The 23,060-nt window shown below is 48.7% G+C and overlaps 1 long non-coding RNA gene across 1 annotated transcript in view; it reads right to left on the reverse strand.

Moving 5' to 3' along the window:
- Positions 1 to 23,060, reverse strand: part of LOC138565955 (uncharacterized) — a 197,392-nt gene that overhangs the window by 155,707 nt on the left and 18,625 nt on the right. Inside the window, exon 2 of the long non-coding RNA XR_011301736.1 lies at positions 9,569 to 9,589. This is a non-coding gene — a long non-coding RNA (uncharacterized lncRNA). The remainder of the gene's footprint in view (positions 1 to 9,568; positions 9,590 to 23,060) is intronic.

Below are 23,060 nucleotides of genomic sequence, written 5' to 3' on the forward strand. Positions count from 1 at the left end.
CTCTGTAACCTGCCCCAAAGGTGGATGTTATCTGCACCCCAGCAATCTGTAACCTGCACCAAAGGTCTATGTTATCTGCACCCCAGCACTGTAAAACCTGCCACAAGGTGCATGTTGTCTTCTGCGCCCTGGCACTGTGTAACCTGCCCAAATGTGGATGTTGTCTTCTGCAGCCCAGCACATTTTAACTTTCCCCAAAAGTGCATGTTGTCTTCTGCACCTGGCACTGTGTAACCTGCCCCAAAGGTGCATGTTATTATCTGCACTCCAGGACTCTGTAATCTGCCCCAAATGTGCATGTTGTCTTCTGCACCCTAACACTGTGTAACCTGCCCCAATGGTGCATGTTGTCTTCTGCACCCTGGCACTGTTTAACCTGCCCCAAAGGAGGATGTTGTCTTCTGCACCCCAGCATCTTGTAACCTGCTCATAAAGTGCATGTTGTTTTCTGTACCCGGAACTGTGTTAACTGCCCCAAAGGTGCATGTTGGTATCTGCACCTCAGAACTCTGTAACCTGCCCCAAAGGTGGATGTTATCTGCACCCCAGCAATCTGTAACCTGCACCAAAGGTCTATGTTATCTGCACCCCAGCACTGTATAACGTACCCCAAGGTGCATGTTGTCTTCTGCACCCTGGCACTGTGTAACGTGCCCCAAAAGTGGATGTTGTCTTCTGCAGCCCAGCACCTTGTAACCTGCCCCAAAAGTGCTTGTTGTCTTCTGCACCTGGGACTGTGTTACCTGCCCCAAAGGTGCATGTTATTATCTGCACTCAGGACTCTGTAATCTGCCCCAAATGTGCATGTCGTCTTCTGCACCCTGACACTGTGTAACCTGCCCCAATGGTGCATGTTGTCTTCTGCACCTTGGCACTGCGTAACCTGCCCCAAAGGTGGATGTTGTCTTCTCACCCCAGCACCTCGTAACCTGCCCCAAAAGTGCATGTTGTCTTCTGCCCCCGACACTGTGTAACCTGCCCCAAAGGTGCATGTTGTCTTCTGCACCCTGACACTGTGTAACCTGCCCCAATGGTGCATGTTGTCTTCTGCACCTTGGCACTGTGTAACCTGCCTCAAAGGTGGATGTTGTCTTCTCACCCCAGCACCTCGTAAGCTGCCCCAAATGTGCATGTTGTCTTCTGCCCCCGACACTGTGTAAGCTGCCCCAAAGGTGCATGTTGTTATCTGCACCCCAGCACTCTGTAACCTGCCCCAAAGGTGCATGTTGTCTTCTGCACCCTGGCACTGTGTTACCTGCCCCAGAGGTGGATTGGATGTTGTCTTCTGCACCCCAGCACCTTGTAACCTGCCCCAAAAGTGCATGTTGTCTTCTGCACCCGGCACTGTGTAACCGCCCCAAAGGTGCATGATGTAATCTATACCCCAGCACTCTGTAACCTGCCCCAAAGTTGCATGTGGTCATCTGCATTCCAGCACTGTTAACCTACCCCAAATGTGGATGTTGTTATCTGCAGCCCAGCAATCTGTAATCCGCCCCAAAGGTGGATGTTATCTCCACCCCAGCACCTTGTAACCTGCCCCAAAGGTGGATGTTGTCTTCTGCACCTCAGCATTGTGTAACCTGCCCCAAAAGGTGGATATTGTCATCTGCACCCCCGAAGCGCATAACTTGCCCCAAAGGTGGATTTTGTCATCTGCACAAAGGGGATGTTGTCATCTTCACCACAGCACTGTGTAACTTTCCTCAAAGGGGGACGTTATCTGCACCCCAGTACTGTGTAACCTGCCCCAAGGGTGGATGATATCTGCACCCCAGCACTCTGCAACCTTCTCCAACGGTGTGTGTTGTATTCTGCACGCCAGAACCTTGTAACCTAACCCAAAGGTGGATGTTGTCATCTGCACCCAAGCAATCTGTAACCTGCCCCAAAGTTGGATGTTATCTGCACCCCAGCACTGTGTAACCTGCCCCAAAGGTGAATGTTCTCTTCTGCACCCAGGACCGTGTAACCTGCCCCAAAAGGTGGATGTTGTCATCTACACCACAGCACTGTCTAACCTGCCCCAAAGGTGGATGTTGTTATCTGCACCCCAGCACTCCGTAAACCTGCCTTAAAGGTGAATGTTGTTACCTGCTCCTCAGCACTGTTTAACTTGCCCCAAAGGTGGATGTTATCTTCACCCCTGCACTGTGTAACCTGCCCCAAGGTGCATGTTGTCTTCTGCACCCTGGCACTGTGTAACCTGCCCCGAAGGTGGATGTTGTCTTCTGCACTCCAGCACCTTGTAACCTGCCCCAAAGTTCCAGGTTGTCTTCTGCACACAGCACTGTGTAACCTAACCCAAAAGGTGGATGTTGTTATCTGCACCTCAGCACCCTGTAACCTGCCCCAAAGGTGGATGTTATCTGCACCCCAGCAATCTGTAACCTACCCCAAAGGTTTATGTTATCTGCACCCTGGCACTGTGTAACCTGCCCCAAAGGTGGATGTTGTCTTCTGCACCCCAGCACCTTTTAACCTGCCCCAAAAGTGCATGTTGTCTTCTGCACCTGGCACTGTGTAACCTGCCCCAAAGGTGCATGTTATTATCTGCACTCAGGACTCTGTAATCTGCCCCAAATGTGCATGTTGTCCTAGGCACCTTGATACTGTGTAACCTGCCCCAATGGTGCATGTTGTCTTCTGCACCCTATAACCTTTGACCATATATGAGGTCAGACTCCAGCGGGCACCTGAGACCTATGCCTAATGTCTCCCCTAACTGCATTTCTACCTTCGTGGTTTGATGCATTGGCACGTTTTATTGAATAACAAACTGCATGTTGAAATTACAAATGGTTTATGTTTTGCTGTAATCACTTTAAACATTTTCACTAGAAAATATATTTAGCATTAAAACTATGCTGAAAATGTTTACATATGAGTAAGAAATATGTGTTTTTCACCAATAAGGTTGTTTTTTCAAACAATGGCTGCCCCAACTATATGGGTACCTTAAAGGGTTTAAAAAGCAGTTTGCACTTAAATCATTGATGCAACTTTTTCGAACTATAGAGGGAAGGACAACCCCCTAGTCACAGTCTTCTGCACCCTGGCACTGTGTAACCTGCCCCAAAAGTGCATGTTGTCTTCTGCACCTCAGCACTCTGTAACCTGCTCCAAAGTTTGATGTTATCTGAACCCCAGCAATCTGTAACATGCAACAAAGGTTTATGTTATCTGCACCCCAGCACTGTATAACCTGTCCCAAGGTGCATGTTGTCTTCTGCACCCTGGCACTGTGTAACCTGCCCCAAAGGTGGATGTTGTCTTCTGCATCTGGCACTGTGTAACCTGTCCCAAAGGTGCATGTTGTTATCTGCACTCCAGCACTCTGTAACCTGCCCCAAAATGTGCATGTTGTCTTCTGCACCCTGACACTGTGTAACCTGCCCCAATGGTGCATGTTGTCTTCTGCACCCTGGCACTGTGTAACCTGCCCCAAAGGTGGTTGCTGTCTTGTCACCCCAGCACCTTGTAACCTGCCCCAAATGTGCATGTTGTCTTCTGCCCCCAACACTGTGTAACCTGCCCAAAGGTGCATGTTGTCTTCTGCACCCTGGCACTGTGTAACCTGCCCCAAAGGTGGATTGGATGTTGTCTTCTGCACCCCAGCACCTTGTAACCTGCCCAGAAAGTGCATGTTGTCCTCTGCACCCGGTACTGTGTAACCTGCCCCAAAAGTGCATGTTGTTTTCTGCACCTCAGCACTCTGTAACCTGCTCCAAAGTTTGATGTTATCTGAACCCCAGCAATCTGTAACATGCAACAAAGGTTTATGTTATCTGCACCCCAGCACTGTATAACCTGTCCCAAGGTGCATGTTGTCTTCTGCACCCTGGCACTGTGTAACCTGCCCCAAAGGTGGATGTTGTCTTCTGCATCTGGCACTGTGTAACCTGTCCCAAAGGTGCATGTTGTTATCTGCACTCCAGCACTCTGTAACCTGCCCCCAAAATGTGCATGTTGTCTTCTGCACCCTGACACTGTGTAACCTGCCCCAATGGTGCATGTTGTCTTCTGCACCCTGGCACTGTGTAACCTGCCCCATAGGTGGTTGCTGTCTTGTCACCCCAGCACCTTGTAACCTGCCCCAAATGTGCATGTTGTCTTCTGCCCCTGACACTGTGTAACCTGCCCAAAGGTGCATGTTGTCTTCTGCACCCTGGCACTGTGTAACCTGCCCCAACGGTGGATTGGATGTTGTCTTCTGCACCCCAGCACCTTGTAACCTGCCCAGAAAGTGCATGTTGTCCTCTGCACCCGATACTGTGTAACCTGCCCCAAAGGTGCATGTTGTAATCTGTACCCCAGCACTCTGTAACCTGCCCCAAAAGTGCATGTTGTCTTCTGCATCCCAGCACTGTTAACCTACACCAAAGGTGGATGTTGTTATCTGCAGCCCAGCAATCTGTAATCTGCACCAAAGGTGGATGTTATCTTCACCCCAGCACCTTGTAACCTGCCCCAAAGGTGGATGTTGTCTTCTGCACCTCAGCACTGTGTAACCTGGCCCAAAAGGTGGATGTTGTCATCTGCACCCTAGAAGCGCATAACTTGCCCCCTAAAGGTGGATTTTGTCATCTGCACAAAGGGGGATGTTGTCATCTTCACCACAGCATCGTGTAACTTTCCTCAAAGGGGGATGTTATTTGCACCCCAGTACTGTGTAACCTGCCCGAAAGGTGGATGATATCTGCACCCCAGCACTCTGCAACCTGCTCCAACGGTGCATGTTGTATTCTGCACGCCAGAACCTTGTAACCTGACCCAAAGGTGAATGTTGTCATCTGCACCCCAGCACTGTGTAACCTGCCCCAATGGTGGCTGTTGTCATCTGCACCCAAGCAATCTGTAACCTGCCCCAAAATTGGATGTTATCTGCACCCCAGCACTGTGTAACCTGCCCCAAAGGTGCATGTTGTCTTCTGCACCCCAGCACCTTGTAGCCTGCCCCCAAAGGTGGATGTTGTCATCTGCACCCTGGCACTGTGAACCTACCCCAAAGGTGGACATTGTCATTTGCACCCCAGCACTGTGTAACCTGCCCCAAAGTTGGATGTTGTCATCTACACCACAGCACTGTCTAACCTGGCCCAAAAGGTGGATGTTGTCATCTGCACCCCAGAAGCGCATAACTTGCCCCACAAAGGTGGATTTTTTCATCTGTACAAAGGGGGATATTGTCATCTTCACCACAGCACCATGTAACTTTCCTCAAAGGGGGATGTTATCTGCGCCCAAGTACTGTGTAACCTGCCCTAAAGGTGGATGATATCTGCACCCCAGCACTCTGCAACCTGCTCCAACGGTGCATGTTGTATTCTGCATGCCAGAACCTTGTAACCTGAACCAAAGGTGAATGTTGTCATCTGCACCCCAGCACTGTGTAACCTGCCCCAATGGTGGCTGTTGTCATCTGCAGCCTGGCACTTTGTAACCTGACCCAAAGGTGGATGTTTTCATCTGCACCCAAGCAATCTGTAACCTGCCACAAAGTTGGATGTTATCTGCACCCCAGCACTGTGTAACCTGCCCCAAAGGTGCATGTTGTCTTCTGCACCCCAGCACCTTGCAGCCTGCCCCCAAAGGTGGACATTGTCATTTGCACCCCAGCACTGTGTAACCTGCCCCAAAGTTGGATGTTGTCATGTACACCACAGCACTGTGTAACCTGCCCCAAAGGTGGATGTTGTTATCTGCACCTCAGCACTCTGTACACCTGCCCAAAAGGTGGATGTTGTTACCTGCTCCTCAGCACTGTGTAATTTGCCCCAAAGGTGGATTTTATCTTCACCCCAGCACGGTGTAACCTGCCCCAAAGGTGCATGTTGTCTTCTGCACCTCGGCACTGTGTAACCTGCCCCAAAAGGTGGATGTTTTCATCTGCACTCCAGCACTGTGTAATCTACCCCAAAGGTGGACGTTGTGATCTTCACCCCAGCAGTGCATAACTTGCCCCATGGGTGGATGCTGTCATCTGTACCCCAGAAGCGCATAACCTGCTCCAAAGGTGGATGTTGTCATCTGCACCACAGCACTGTGTAACTTTCCTCAAAGGTGGATGTTATCTGCACCCCAGTACAGTGTAACCTGCCCCAAAGGTGGATGTTATCTGCACCCCAGCACTCTGTAACCTGCCCCAACGGTGCATGTTGTATTCTGCACCCCAGCACCTTGTAACCTGCCCCAAAGTTGAATGTTGGCTTCTGCACCCTGGTACTGTGTAACCTGCCCCAATGGTGGATGTTGTCATCTGCAGCCCGCACTGTGTAATTTGACCCAAAGGTGGAGGTAGTCATATGCACCCCAGCACTGTGTAACCTGCCCCAAAGGCGTGTGTTGTCATCTGCAGCCCATCACTGTGAAAAGTGCCCCAATGGTGCATGCTGTCTTCTGCTCCCCAGCAGTGCATAACTTGCCCCAAAGGTGGATGCTGTCATCTTCACCCCAGCAGTGCATACCTTGCAACAAAGTTGGATGTTATCATCTGTACCCCAGCAATATATATATTTCTCCAAAGTTGGATTTTGTCATCTGCACTCCAGCACCGCATAACTTGCCCCAAAGGTGGATGTTGCCATGTGCACAAAGGTGGATGTTGTCATCAGCACCCTAGCACTGTGTAACTTTCCTCAAAGGTGGATGATTTAGTAAAATCCATTCTCTACTCTGCTGATTCTATCCATGTGGCTCTTCCCTACTACGAGCCAAGGTGACCCCTTAGTACATTGCTGAATACACAAGGCCACTTTATTGCTGGACAAGAAAATATCAAGCATCTACTGTTCTGCTGAGGCAATCATTGGTTTGTACTTTCAACATCGTTCTCTAGAATATGTAAATGTCTGCTCTATGAGAGCGTGTTCAGAGAGCTTGCTGGGTATTAGAGGGAACAGAAATATTGCTTTCAGCCTTCCATATTAAGGTGTTCCATGGGGTAGAACTCTAGTGGAGTGCAAGATCCATAGGTGAACTCTAGTGGAGTGCAAGATCCAGCTCCCTCAGTATAGGTGAACTCTAATGGAGTGCATGATCCATCTCCCCGGGTGTAGGTGAACTCTACTGGAGTGTAAGAGCCAAATCCTTGGGCATAGGTGAACTCTATTGGAGTGCAAGATCCAGATCTCTCGGTATAGGTGAACTCTGGTGAAGAGCAGAATCAACATCCCTTGGAATAGGTGAACTCTAGTGGAGTGCAAGATACAGCTCCCTGGGTATAGGTGAACTCTAGTGGAGTGCAAGATCCACATCCCTGGGTATAAGTGAACTCTAGTGGAGTACAAGATCCACATTCCTGGGAATAGGTGAACTCTAGTGGAGTGCAAGATCCAGCTCCCTGGGAATAGGTGAACTCTAGTGGAGTGCAGGATCCAGCTCCCTGGGTATAGCTGAACTCTAGTGGAGTACAGGATCCAGCTCCCTGGGTATAGGTGAACTCTAGTGGAGTACAGGATCCAGCTCCCTGGGTATAGGTGAACCCTAGTGGAGTAGAAGATCCAGCTCCCCGGGTGTAGGTGAACTATAGTGGAGTACAGGATCCAGCTCCCTGGGTATAGGTGAACTCTAGTGGAGTAGAAGATCCAGCTCCCCGGGTGTAGGTGAACTATAGTGGAGTGCATGATCCAGCTCCCTGGGTATAGGTAAACTCTAGTGGAGTAGAAGATCCAGCTAGCTGGGCATAGGTGAACTCTAGTGGAGTAGAAGATCCAGCTAGCTGGGCATAGGTGAACTCTAGTGGAGTAGAAGATCCAGCTCCCTGGGTATAGGTGAACTCTAGTGGAGTAGAAGATCCAGCTAGCTGGGTATAGGTGAACTCTAGTGGAGTAGAAGATCCGGCTCCCTGGGTATAGGTGAACTCTAGTGGAGTAGAAGATCCAGCTAGCTGGGCATAGGTGAACTCTAGTGGAGTGCAACATCCAGCTCCCTGGGTGTAGGTGAACTCTAGTGGAGTACGGGATCCAGCTACCCTTGTGTCGGTGAACTCTAGTGGAGTGCAACATCCAGCTCCTTGGGTATACGTACGTGATCTCTAGTGGAGTGCAAAATCCAGCTCCCTGGGTGTAGGTGAACTCCAGTGGAGTACAGGATCCAGTTCCCTGGGAATAGGTGAACTCTAGGGGAGTACATGATCCACCTCCTTGGGTGTAGGTGATCTGTAGTGGGGTGCAACATCCAGCTCCCTGGGTATAGGTGAACTCTAGTGGAGCGCATGATTCAGCTCCCTGGGTATAGGTGAACTCTAGTGGAGTGCAAGATCCACATCCCTGGTTACAGGTGAACTCTAGTGCAGTGAAAAATACAGCTCCCTGGGAATAGGTGAACTCTAGTGGGGTACAGGATCCAGCTACCCTTGTGTTGGTGAACTCTAGTGGAGTGCAACATCCATCTCCTTGGTTATACGTACGCGATCTCTAGTGGAGTGCAAAATCCAGCTGCCTGGCTGTAGGTGAACTCTAGTAGAGTACAGGATCCAGTTCCCTGGGAATAGGTGAACTCTAGCGGAGTACATGATCCACCTCCTTGGGAGTAGGTGATCTGTAGTGGGGTGCAACATCCAGCTCCCTGGGTATAGGTGAACTCTAGTGGGGTACAGGACCCAGCTCCCTGGGAATAGGTGAACTCTAGGGGAGTGCAGCATCCATCTCCTTGGGTATAGGTGATCTCTAGTGGAGTGCAAGATCCAGCTCCCTGGGTTGAGGTTATCTCTAGTGGAGTGCAATATTCAGCTCCCTGTGTATAGGTGAACTCTAGTGGAGTGCAAGATCCAGCTCCCTGTGTATAGGTGAACTCTAGTGGAGTGCAAGATCAGCTCCCTGGGTATAGGTGAACTCTAGTGGAGTGCAAGATCCAGCTCCCTGGGTATAGGTGAACTATAATGGAGTGCAAGATTCAGCTCCCTGGGTATAGGTGAACTCTAGTGGAGTGCAAGATCCAGCTCATGTGTATAGGTGAACTCTAGTGGAGTGCAAGATCAGCTCCCTGGGTACAGGTGAACTCTAGTGCAGTGAAAAATCCAGCTCCCTGGGAATAGGTGAAATCTAGGGCAGTACAGGATCCAGCTCACCGGGTGTAGGTGAACTCCCGTGGAGTACAGGATCCAGTTCCCTGGGAATAGGTGAACTCCAGGGGAGTGCAACATCCATCTCCTTGGGTATAGGTGATCTCTAGTGGAGTGCAAGATCCAGCTCCCTGAGTATCAGTGAACTCTGGGAGAGTGTAAGATCCAGCTCCCTGGGTATAGTTCAGGGGCGCAACACTACTTTGGTGCTATGCATGTCAAACCATTTGCCTTTGTACATTCTCTGAAGCTTCTTGTCTTAGTTTGGTGCAACTTTTCCTAAAACACACCTATTCTGGAGCTCGTCTCCTGCCTGCTGTAAATTCTTTATTAAATGCTTGCCGCACCTGGAGGCAACGAATCTTGTAGAGGTGTGCTATAGCATTTCCAAATAAGTCAAGCTAACCTCCTCATTAGTATATTCAACCTTTGAGAGTTACCCACCCCAAGACCACAGCACATCTAAGTTAAAATAAAGTCTGAGTAATTAAATTGGGCACTTACGAATTTTAACATCAGCAACAGCTACAAGAGAAGAAAAAAGCAAAGTGGTAAGTTCCTGAGTGCGCTCATACATGTCTCTCCCAGTCATGCGTGGATTTCACTACAGGCAGCCCATGTAACACACACAACAGGGTTATCATTCCTATCACATGACTTTTTATGCATTGACAATCATAGTCCCCTCTGCATATTCACCCTTACAGCAGATACTTTACTGCAGCCCCCATCATTAGTCACTCATGAAGAACGCAGGTGTATGCTGGGCTTAAGGAGCTGCGTGCTGGGCGCCATGAGGGGGCACAAGGGTTCACAGGGACATCTCCCCCTCTGAAGGGTTCTCTGTAAAAGCTGACGTCATCCCTTCTATTCTGCTGCATCACTCAGAGGGCAACGTGCAGCTGCTTTCAGGCACAGCTGTTTCTGGAGTGCTGGCACTTTCCTTTAGTGGGAATATACTAGAATTCCCAGCTTCGAGAAGCCAGGCATTTAGGCTGCGCCTGAACATTTATTATTCACTGTCTTGACTCAATGTGCATTTCTTTCTTAATGAGCTCAGCTCTGTATCTCAAAGCTTTTCCTTCCATTCTCTCCTTTCTCTCTCTCCTAATGAGCTGAGCTCTGTATCTGGAAGCTATTCCTTCCATTCTCTACTTTCTCTCTCTCCTAATGAGCTGGGCTCTGTATCTGGAAGCTATTCCTTCCATTCTCTCCTTTCTCTCTCTCCTAATGAGCTGAGCTCTGTATCTCAAAGCTTTTTGTTCCATTCTCTCCTTTCTCTCTCTCCTAATGAGCTGAGCTCTGTATCGGGAAGCTATTCCTTCCATTCTCTCCTTTCTCTCTCTCTTAATGAGCTGAGCTCTGTATCTGGAAGCTATTCCTTCCATTCTCTCCTTTCTCTCTCTCTTAATGAGCTGAGCTCTGTATCTGGAAGCTATTCCTTCCATTCTCTCCTTTCTCTCTCTCTTAATGAGCTGAGCTCTGTATCTGAAAGCTATTCCTTCCATTCTTTCCTTTCTCTCTCTCTTAATGAGCTCAGCTCTGTATCTGGAATCTATTCCTTCCATTCTCTCCTTTCTCTCTCTCTTAATGAGCTGAGCTCTGTATCTGGAAGCTATTCCTTCCATTCTCTCCTTTCTCTCTCTCTTAATGAGCTCAGCTCTGTATCTGGAAGCTATTCCTTCCATTCTCTCCTTTCCTTCTTCCCTTTGATATTTGATGGAGTGGAAATGTACCTTTTAATAAGTCTATAGATGTTTCATCTCATGTCATATGAATTCAGATATTTAAATCAATATACACCGTTAAATGGAGAGGCCATGGACTGAGCATGAAGTGGCCATGGAGTGAGCATGAGTGGCCATGGAGTGAGCATGGAGTGAGCATGGGGTGAGCATGGAGTGGCCATGGAGTGGCCATGGAGTGACCATGGAGTGGGCATGGAGTGAGCATGGAATGGCCATGGAGTAAGCATGGCGTAAGCAAGGAGTGAGCATGGAGGGAGCATGAAGTGGCCATGGAGTGAGCATGAGTGGCCTTGGAGTGAGCGTGGGGTGGGCATGGAGTGGCCATTGAGTGGCTGTGGAGTGACCATGGAGTGGGCATGGAGTGAGCATGGAGCGGCCATGGAGTAAGCATGGAGTGAGCATGGAGTGAGTATGGTGTGGCCATGGAGTGAGCAAGGAGTGGCCATGGAGTGAGCATGGAGTGGCCATGGAGTGAGCATGGAGTGAGCATGGAGTGGCCATGGAGTGGCCATGGAGTGGCCATGGAGTGACCATGGAGTGGGCAAGGCGTAACCATGGAGTGGCCATGGAGCGAGCATGGAGTGGCCATGGAGTAAGCATGGCGTAAGCATGGAGTGAGCATGGAGGGAGCATGAAGTGGCCATGGAGTGAGCATGAGTAGCCTTGGAGTGAGCGTAGGGTGGGCATGGAATGGCCATGGAGTGGCTATGGAGTGACCATGGAGTGGGCATGCAGTGGTCATGGAGTGAGCATGGAGTGAGCATGGAGTGAGAATGGAGTGGCCATGGAGTGAGCATGGAGTGACCCTGGAGTGAACATGGAGTGGGCATGGAGTGAACATGGAGTGAGCATGGAGTGAGGATGGAGGGAGCATGAAGTAGACATGGAGTGAGCATGAGTGGCAATGGAGTGAGCATGGAGTGGGTATGGAGTGGCCATGGAGTGGCCATGGAGTGACCATGAAGTGGGCATGGAGTGAGCATGGAGATGAGTAAGCATGGAGTGAGCATGGAGTGAGCATGGAGTGACCATGGAGTGGCCATGGAGCGAGCATGGAGTGGCCATGGAGTAAGCATGGAGTGAGCATGGAGTGAGCATGGTGTGGCCATGGAGTGAGCAAGGAGTGGCCATGGAGTAAGCATGAATGGCCATGGAATGAGCATGGGGTGAGCATGGAGTGGGCATGAAGTGAGCATGGAGTGGCCATGGAGTAAGCACGTAGTGGCCACGGAGTGAGCATGTAGTGAGCATGGAGTGACCATGGATTGAGCATGGAGTGAGCATGGAGTGAGCATCGAGTGTGCATGGAGTGACCATGAAGTGAGCATGGAGTGAGCATGGAGTGGTCATGGAGTGAGAATGGATATCTTGACCTGAATTCCCAATATCAATTCAGATTCTCCTTCAAACCCCTATCACCTGCACCCCAGCACTGTGTAACCCGCCCCACTGGTGGATGTTGTCATCTGCACCCCAGCACTGCGTAAAGTGCCCAAAAGGTGCCTGTTGTCTTCTCCGCCCCTACAGTACATACCGGGCATCAAAGATGGATGTTGCCGTGTGCACAAAGGTGGATGTTGTCATCAGCACCCCGGCACTTTGTGACCTGCCCCAAACGTAGATGTCATCTGCAGCCCAGCAGGTGGATGAGTTGGTAAAATCCAGTCTCTACTCTGCTGATTCTATCCATGTGGCTCTTCCCTACTACCAGCCCAGGTGACCCCTCAGCACACTGCTGAATACACAAGGCCACTTGATTGCTGGACACGAATATATCGAGCATCTACTGTTCTGCTGAGGCAATCATTGGAATCTACTTTCAACACCGTTCTCTAGAACATGTATATGTCTGCTCTATGAGAGTGTGTTCAGAGTGTTTCCTGGGTATTAGTGGGACCAGAAATATTGCTATCAGCTTTCCGTATTATTGTGCTCCATAGGGAAGAACTCTAGTGGAGTGCAAGATCCACAGTTGATCTCCCGTGGAGTACAAGATCCAGCTCCCTGGGAATAGGTGAACTCAGTAGAGTGCAAGATCCAGCTCCCTGGGTATAGTTGAACTCTAGTGGAGTGCAAGATCTATAGGTGAACTCCAGTAGAGTGCAAGATTCAGCTACATGGGTGTACCTGAAATCCAGTGGAGTGCAAGATCCAGCACCCTGGGTGTAGGTGGACTCTAGTGGAGTGCATGATCCAGCTCCCTGGGTATAGGTAAACTCTAGTGGAGTGCAAGATTCAGCTCCCTGGGTATAGGTAAACTCTAGTGGAGTGTATGATCCAGCTCCCTGGGTAAAGGTAAACTCTAGTGGAGTGCAATATCAAGCTCCTTGGGAATAGGTGAACTCTAGTGGAGAGCAAGATCCAGCTCCCTGGGTATAGGTGAACTCTAGTGGAGTGCATGATCCAGCTCTCTGGGTATAGGTAAACTCTAGTGGAGTGCAATATCAAGCTCCCTGGGAATAGGTGAACTCTAGTGGAGTACATGATCCAGCTCCCTGGGTATAGGTGAACTCTAGTGGCGTACATGATCCAGCTCCCTGGGTATAGGTGAACTCTAGTGGAGTGCAGGGTCCAGCTCCCTGGCTATAGGTGAACTCTAGTGGAGTGCAGGATCCAGCTCCCTGGGTATAGGTGAACTCTAGTGGAGTGCATGATCCAGCTCCCTGGGTGTAGGTGAACTCTAGTGGAGTGCAAGATCCAGCTGCCTGGGTATAGGTCCAGCTCCCTGAGTGTAGGTGAACTCTAGTGGAGTGCAAGACTAAGCTCCCTGAGAATAGGTAAACTCTAGTGGAGTGCATGATCCAGCTCTCTGGGTATAGGTGAACTCAAGTGGAGTACATGATCCAGCTCCCTGGGTATAGGTGAACTCTAGTGGAGTGCAAGATCCAGCTGCCTGGGTATAGGTCCAGCTCCCTGAGTGTAGGTGAACTCTAGTGGAGTGCAAGACTAAGCTCCCTGGGAATAGGTAAACTCTAGTGGAGTGCATGGTCCATCTCCCTTGGTATAGGGGAACTCTAGTGGAGTGCAATATCCAGCTCCCTGGGTAAAGGTGAACTCTAGTGGAGTGCAATATCCAGCTCCCTGGGTAGAGATGAACTCTAGTGGAGTGCATGATCCAGCTCCCTGGGAATAGGTAAACTCTAGTGGAGTGCATGATACAGCTCCCTGGGTATAGGTAAACTCTAGTGGTGAGTGAGGAAGCTGGGGAACCCTTTGTTTCTGCTGTATTGGCACTGTGGCAAGTCTTTTTGCTACTCCGTGTGATAGGAGGAGGGGCCTGAATTTTCTTCATTACCGACATCATACCGCGGAGCGGGACGTGGAGTGAGGAAGCAGAGTGTACAGTCTGTGACAGTCCATGACTGGAGTAAGGTGTGGACTCTCAGTTCAAGTAAAACAAGATCTCGGCTCCTAGGTTCTGCATTGGATGAGACATGATCTGTATCAGAAGTTGTGCTTCTGCATTCTGTATTCCGATTGAGATTGGGCAATAGACTTCAGTCCGATTGGACCTTTTACCCACACTGCAAACTCTTGGATTTACAACTTGGCCCTGCAGATTTGGACACCAATTGAGTGCCCAGTTGGGTTTTCTTGATTCCATGAGGCCAGTGAGACTACTTTGACCCGTTTTGTCACGTTCTCTGCCTGACTAAAATCACTTTTACCCATTGACTCTAACAGTTCCGTGCAGGCTGGTGGCCTGCCATTGAGTGTGTGTGCTTGTGCTTGCGTTGTGTGGGCTGGCGGCCTGCCATTGAGTGTGTGTGCTTGTGCTTGCGTTGTGTGGGCTGGCGGCCTGCCATTGAGTGTGTGTGCTTGTGCTTGCGTTGTGCGGGCTGGCGGCCTGCCATTGAGTGTGTGTGCTTGTGCTTGCGTTGTGCGGGCTGGCGGCCTGCCATTGATTTGTGTGTTTGTGCTTGCATTGTGCGGGCTGGCGGCCTGCCATTGAGTGTGTGTGCTTGTGCTTGCGTTGTGTGGGCTGGCGGCCTGCCATTGAGTGTGTGTGCTTGTGCTTGCGTTGTGTGGGCTGGCGGCCTGCCATTGAGTGTGTGTGCTTGTGCTTGCATTGTGCGGGCTGGCTGCCTGCCATTGAGTGTGTGTGCTTGTGCTTGCGTTCTGCGGGCTGGCGGCCTGCCATTGAGTGTGTGTGCTTGTACTTGCGTTGTGCGGGCTGGCGGCCTGCTATTGAGTTTATGCACTGGAGCTTGCATTGTGCGGGCTGGTGGCCTGCCATTGAGTGTGTGTGCTTGTCCTTGCATTGTGCGGGCTTGCGGCCTGCCATTGAGTGTGTGTGTTTGTGCTTGCGTTGTGCGGGCTGGCGGCCTGCCATTGAGTGTGTGTGTTTGTGCTTGCGTTGTGCGGGCTGGCGGCCTGCCATTGAGTGTGTGTGCTTGTGCTTGCATTGTGCGGGCTGGCGGCCTGCCATTGAGTGTGTGTGCTTGTGCTTGCGTTGTGTGGGCTGGCGGCCTGCCATTGAGTGTGTGTGCTTGTGCTTGCGTTGTGCGGGCTTGCGGCCTGCCATTGAGTGTGGGTGCTTGTGCTTGCATTGTGCGGGCTGACGGCCTGCCATTGAGTGTGTGTGCTTGTGCTTGCATTGTGCGGGCTGGCGGCCTGCCATTGAGTGTGTGTGCTTGTGCTTGCATTGTGCGGGCTGGCGGCCTGCCATTGAGTGTGTGTGCTTGTACTTGCGTTGTGCGGGCTGGCGGCCTGCCATTGAGTGTATGCGCTGGAGCTTGCATTGTGCGGGCTGGTGGCCTGCCATTGAGTGTGTGTGCTTGTCCTTGCGTTGTGCAGGCTGGCGGCCTGCCATTGAGTGTGTGTGCTTGCGTTGTGCGTGCTTGCGGCCTTCCATTGAGTGTGTGTGTTTGTGCTTGCGTTGTGCGGGCTGGCGACCTGCCATTGAGTGTGTATTCTTGTGCTTGCATTGTGCGGGCTGGCGGCCTGCCATTGAGTGTGTGTGCTTGTGGTGTGTGGGCTGGCGGCCTGCCATTGAGTGTGTGTGCTTGTGATTGCGTTGTGCGGGCAGGCGGCCTGCCATTTAGAGTGTGTGCTTGTGCTTGCATTGTGCGGGCTGGCGGCCTGCCATTGAGTGTGTGTGCTTGTTCTTGCGTTGTGTGGGCTGGCGGCCTGCCATTGAGTGTGTGTGCTTGTGCTTGCATTGTGCGGGCTGGCAGCCTGCCATTAAGTGTGTATGTTTGTGCTTGCATTGTGCGGGCTGGCGGCCTGTCATTGAGTGTGTGTGGTTGTGCTTGCGTTGTGCGGGCTGGCAGCCTGCCATTGAGTGTGTGTGTTTGTGCTTGCGTTGTGGGGGCTGCTGGCCTGCCATTGAGTGTGTGTGCTTGTGCTTGCGTTGTGCGGGCTTGCGGCCTGCCATTGAGTGTGTGTGCTTGTGCTTGTGTTTTGCGGGCTTGCGGCCCGCCATTGAGTGTGTGTGCTTGTGCTGTGCAGGCTGGTGGCCTGCCAATGCATTGTGCTATTGCATAATTGCTGGTGGTCTGGGACTCTTAGGTCACAAGTTATGTTGTTCTGGATCATAGACTGCTTTGCAGTCAATATACTGAATACTCACTATACCCGGCGGGGACTGTGGGCCCAGGGCCTTTCACCCGCACTGGGGATTGCTACTATTTTCACCTAGCAGTTAACGGCTGTGTGCCGTCTTGACTGGCAATCATTTAGCTGTGTCTAAAGCGGGCAGCAACTGTGGGCTGTGGGCCTTTGAGCCGCTCTGAATTGGTCCATAAGAAGAAACACCGGCCTTGTGTCTTGACTTGGTAGAGGCCATCGCACTTGGAATAAGTGAAGGCTTTCACTCTTACTTTCCTGCTATATAGGAGTTTTTTTTCCTTTTTTCTCTCTGTGGACTGCAGAATCTTCTTTGGAGAGCTGGGCAATGACTGCGGGCTTTTAGCCTTTGAACTGTTCCGGCCTTTATTATCAGTTATTTGGGGATAATTGGCACTGCACTATATAGTGAATTGTGCTGCCTGTTTCTTTCTGGGTTATTAGCTGCACTTTCTGACTATGCCGACTTTGAGGAGGGGCTTTGGTCAGGGCAGCGTCTGCCGAAAGGGGGAAGTTGTTCTATCCTCAATTAATATTCCATCAATTAATGGGGTCGAGGAGGTAACCAGAGATTTACACCAATCTATTATAGGAACAGCTCCTGGGGAGAGGACCTTGATGGAATTGACGGATGTGGAATGTTTGAGTGGATGTCTGTCAGCACCCCCAGATGGGTCTCCAGAAAGGTGGGGAGATTCCATGCTTCTGCTCTGCAACATCCTGGCCCTACTAAAAAAGCTACGGCTCCTATAGGTGCTAGCTATCACCTGCACCTATCGGTAAACAAGGAATCCTGCAGTCTGTTAAAAGAACCATTTGCACCCCTCTCACACCAGTCCCCCCCGCCACTTCCTCAAGTGCACAGAACGTGTTTGTATTTAACAAAACGTGTGGGGATCTGCTGTCTCCATATCAAAGATTGTTTAAGCTGCGGCCTCTACCTGTGCCAATTTGGTGTGGGGAAAGGGGGAAAATGTGGAGTTTTTGGGGTACGATGCAGTGGGTTTGAAGGACAACATGGAGGCCAAGACTTTCCTGGCACATAAAATAATTGATCTAATTGCTCAAGAGGCTTCTAGGGCACCTTTAGAGCGGGCCTTAAGGGATCAGGGGGAGGTGGTTTCTCTGATCTCTAATCTCTTTGGCAATGTCCAGGACTGGTCATGGTTACATCCGGCCCTGAAAACATTTGGGAACATTAGGCAGGGGTTGGGGCATGCATGACAATAGCAAGGTCGGCCTGTTCTCTTGGCACCCAACTTGTAATGAAGCCCAGATCACCTCCATCCCGGCCATAACAGTCAGGTGTTTCTCCTTCTCTGTTACTCAACCAGTGACCGGAAGTCGCAGAGAAGCGCAATTAGTATTTAAACATGCTTTACCATATTCATATTGTCCAGTACTTTCCATCTCACACATTTTAGTTTTGTTTTTCAGGTTTGGAGTACCCCACTTTAACCTCCGCCCCTCTCACTTGGGTTGGGGTGTGTGGGAGATTGTTGATACCAGTTGTAGTAAATATTAGCATTTTTGGGACTGAGGCGTGCTATAAATGCTTTTTAGGGATGACGTGGCCCAGCAGAGTGTTGGATCTGGGCTCCTTGTTCAGGTAATACACCTCGCAGAATACCCTCCAGGTTTCTACCTTGGGGATGTCTTACACTGGGTGTTAGCCAGGAACGCTGCTGTCCCAGCCTTCCCTTGAGGAGCTTTTGTAGCATATTTTGAAGTGGCTGATTGAATTTCACAATGGAACCTCTATCCAGATAAGACTCGATGGAGATGGCTTATTATGCAACTCAATTCTGTCATCAAGAGGGCTAAAGCAAGGGTGTATACTTGCTTCAGCCCTCTTTAATTTTTTCATATCGGATATTGGAATGGGATTTTTTAATTGCAAAACTGAAGCACCTAAATTAGGCAACCAAGTCATAAGATGGCTGCTTTATGTGGATGATCGCCTTCTGATTTCATAATCACCAATGGACTTGCAAAACATGCTACAATCTTTGGGAAAGTATGCATGTGATAATCAAATTACAATTAACGTGAAAAAGGCTCAAATTATCCAATTTGGTAAAAGGAAAGATTGTAAAACCTCCAAGACCTGGTTGATAGATAAAAAAAAGATCAGAGGTACAGAAGCCACAGAAGCTACATCTATCTTGGTGTAAATATTAATAATGATACAAAGGATTTACCTTACGAAACAAGCTTGCAAATGAAAGTAAATACCCTTATATCCCAGGCACGCATTATAAATGGAAGATTTTGTAAATGTACCATTCAACCATTGTGGTAAATACAAAGCATTTGCTGTAAAAAGTTATGGATCACTAGAACCATATCTTATGAAACCCCCCAATCCTCAGCTTCGCTCGGGGGCGCCTGCGTTTTCGATTTAACATATGGAAAACTAATATTATAAGATTTATTTGATTCATTGATATCTATGGATGCCAAGGAATTATGGAGATATGTTTTCCATATACACTCAAAATCAATTGGTTATGCGACTGTACATTTTCTGTTTGAATTGCATCTAGAAACAGAAGGTGCAGGCGACATATGTGCAGCCCAAAGCATTATAATAATTGATTGATTAAGAAGAGATTGTTTGTTTTTGTTATGAAGAAAATGAATGCAATATCTGATTTTCTTTTTACCTCATTTTCTTTTGTGCATTTTTTAAAACTTTTTGAATTATATTTTGTTATTTTAATGATGATTTTTATAATGTGGAAATGTGATGTTTATGAATGAAACAAAGTTTTTATAGTAAATAATTTAGTATTTCTATGTTGAAAAGGTTGAAAGTTTCAGCCAAATCAATAAAAAAATATATACATATGTAAGATTTTTAAAAGTTTGAAATAAACTAAAAAAAATAATTAAAACAAATAGGTGAACTCTAGGGGAATGCAGGATCCAGCTCTCTGGATACAGGTGAACTCTAGTGGAGTGCAAGATTCAGCTCACTGCGTGTAGGTGAACTCTAGTGGAGTGCAAGATCCAGCTCTCTGGGTACAGGTGAACTCTAGTGGTGTGCAATATACAGCTCCCTGGGTAGAGATGAACTCTAGTGGAGTGCAAGATCCAGCTCTCTGGGTACAGATGAACTTGTGTATAAGTGAACTCTAGTGGAGTCCAGGATCCAACTCCCTGGGTGTAGGGTAACTCTAGTGGTGTGCAAGATTCAGTTTCCTGGGGATAGATGAACTCTAGTGGAGTGCAAGATCCAGCTACCTGCGTAGAGGTGAACTCTAGTGGAGTGCAGGCTCCAGCTCCCTGGGTGTTGGTGAACTCTAGTAGAGTGCAAGATCCAGCTCCCTGTGTATAGGTGATCTCTAGTGGTGTGCAAGAGCCAGCTCTTACCAGGAGCCTGGGCGGAATCAGCTGCAATTAAAAGGCAATAGAAACAGGTGAGGCTTCCTCTGTATCATGTGTCCGCAGTGCTCCTCATCTTCATCTAAGTTTACTTTCATACCGACAGCTCATTACATTTAACATTAAACTGAAACTTGAATTGGGTTAACACACTGCAGGCTATAAACAGAGGTACAATATTATCATGTCTGGTGAGGATTTTCCAGGGTCATGACTTAGGACTGAATGTCCTGTTCTTTTTGCATGAGCAAGTTCAGTGGAGTTGGTTTTCCTGTCCCTCGGCCTCATTATGCTTTATCATATTCATATTGTCCAGTACTGTTCATCACACACATTTTAGGTTTGTTTTTCAGGTTTGGAGTCCTCCACTTTAACTGAGGCGTACTATAAATGCAAGAATACCTCCAACATAGACCCTTGGACTGTAGCTGGGTGTGTTTGTAAGTTCTAGACTTAAGGCGCACAAGTCACTTGGATTACATTCACAAACTCTTGCTTGTGTATGTTCACAATATCCCTGAATGATAGTGATAGGTAAATGTACATATTCCCCCTTTGGAATAGCTGTGTGATTCATGAAATGGAAGACGCTGATTGGCTGAATAAGAGCCTTGAATTAATGCCCACATGTTATAAACAGCACATTTTGCAAATCTTTGTATGACTTATGCCATGTTCTAATATGAATAGTAAATTATGTGTGTGAGTGTATAATATTATACATTGTGGCTGTATTTGGAACATATGGTGTGGAAAAAAGCACTGCATTTAGGCCGGCGGCTCATGTGTTAAGAGAGAGGAGACCGGCTCAGTGTCAGTCGTACTGCAGGTAGGCTGAATGCTGATGCATGGTGTATGGAGGACTGGCCTCGTGCCAGTCGCGCTGCAGGTAGGCTGAGTGCTGATGCATGGTGTATGGAGGACTGGCCTTGTGCCAGTCGCGCTGCAGGTAGGCTGAATGCTGATGCATGGTGTATGGATGCGTGTCTCAGTGTCAGTCGCACTGCAGGTAGGCTGAATGCTGATGCATGGTGTATGGAGCCAAGGCTCAGTGTCAGTCGCACTGCAGGTAGGCTGAATGCTGATGCATGGTGTATGGAGGTGTGTCTCAGTGTCAGTCGTACTGCAGGTAGGCTGAATGCTGATGCATGGTGTATGGAGGCGTGTCTCAGTGTCAGTCGCACTGCAGGTAGGCTGAATGCTGATGCATGGTGTATGGAGCCAAGGCTCAGTGTCAGTCGCACTGCAGGTAGGCTGAATGCTGATGCATGGTGTATGGAGGCGTGTCTCAGTGTCAGTCGTACTGCAGGTAGGCTGAATGCTGATGCATGGTGTATGGAGCCAAGGCTCAGGTTCAGTTGCACTGCAGGTAGGCTGAATGCTGATGCATGGTGTATGGAGCCAAGGCTCAGTGTCAGTCGCACTGCAGGTAGGCTGAATGCTGATGCATGGTGTATGGAGGCGTGTCTCAGTGTCAGTCGTACTGCAGGTAGGCTGAATGCTGATGCATGGTGTATGGAGCCAAGGCTCAGTTTCAGTTGCACTGCAGGTAGGCTGAATGCTGATGCATGGTGTATGGAGCCAAGGCTCAGTGTCAGTCGCACTGCAGATAGGCTAAATGCTACCTGCAGTGGCCAGCGAAAGTGCCTTCGTAAGTGGCTGATAAGCCTGGACACCCTGCAAGACCAGGATTTTCTGCTGTGTAATCCACGTGCCTAATTTATCTTCAATGGTGTGTTGAAACCTATGGACTATACTAACTGTTCACTAATGTTATAGCATTAGTTATTTACTTCATAAGCTGAGTTAGTATATTATTATAGCATATAGCATATCTAAATGCTCTTTCTTATATTTTCATTAGAGGCCACGCCCCCCTGCTAGCACCTCCCTTCTTACAGACACGAGCGCGCGCACTAGCGCGCACCCAGCGGAAGTGCCTTCGTAAGTGGCTGTTAATCCTGACAGGCTTGAGAGGCATGAAAGGGTAAAGAATACTGCCACTTACTGCCACTATAGGCAGTCTCAAAACCTTCGCTGTATTGGGGTAATTCATTCTACATGTTTCCGTATTTAAGTTTGTGGCAATCCTTAGACCGCCTACTAACCCAACCGTTCCTTTAGTCTCACTCACAGCAAGCATTAGAAGCCACTGTGTGTGCTTTTCTGTTAGCGCTAGTTCTCTCCCAGTGTGGATCACATGACCTTAGAACATGTCAATCTGTAGAAAGTAGTGTCTTATTTCTATTGCTGCCTGGGACTCCTTGACAGGGTACTACGCAACTTTGGTCTTTGTCCACCCTTTCCTTTATGCACTAGCGCAACTAGGAACTTGAAGCTCACATTTATTTTCATCCTTTTGTGAATGTGAAGCTTAAGCCCTCACTAAGGTTTGAGACGCATTTAGAAAACAATTCCTGTTCTTTGTTCCAATTGCGCACTATCTCAACGGAGGAAGGTGTGTACGTCGCGCTGCTCCTAGAGTCATGGTAACTTACACGCGTACTTATACCAAGTAAACTTAATGTTGATGTTTCTGTGTTCTCGCTAATATTTTTATCATCGATGTGTGACTTACTTGAGGTTTCTAGCAACCTTCGCTTAAGCGTTCTGTCCCTTTAAGTACCCTGTTTTTAGTACAGTTATCTCCACCTAACACGCTGGTCTTGTTTTGGGTACAATTTTCTATCTTCTGAATCCTCCATCTTGTATCTGTTCCTATACGGTTACCAGTCAAATGGTCGAAAACATTTGGTCGACAGACAATTTGGTCGACACCATTTGGTCGAATGCCAAATGGTCGAATTTTTTTTTTGTTTTTTTTTACCCATTTTTTTTTTTTTTTGGGGGGTTCCCCCCCCCAACCCCCTTTTTTTCTTTTTAATTTTTTTTCCCCACACGAAAACCCACAAAACACACATATATATATATATATATAAAAAAAAAAAATTCGACCATTTGGCATTCGACCAAATGGTGTCGACCAAATTGCAGTCGACCAGTTTGTTGTCGACCAGTTGACTGGACACCTTCCTATACTAAGCTGTTCTCAGCATGGTTAAAGAACTTCAAAAATGGTAGATGCTTCACCGAGCCCGTAACCACCGTACTGTAAACATGGAGGGTACCACGAATCCACCAATAACTATCTCACATCCCTCTGATATGAACGCACCCGTCCCTAAAGACGAATGTCCTAGTGAAGAGCTTAACTTGGAAACTACCTCAATTCAACCTTTAGAATGACCCAAAAGTCCAACTCCTTTGCTTGTCCATCATAGTACATCAGTCAT

Source organism: Ambystoma mexicanum, chromosome 1p (assembly GCF_040938575.1).
Source record: "Ambystoma mexicanum isolate Mex_15411 chromosome 1p, UKY_AmexF1_1, whole genome shotgun sequence".
NCBI lineage: Eukaryota > Metazoa > Chordata > Amphibia > Caudata > Ambystomatidae > Ambystoma > Ambystoma mexicanum.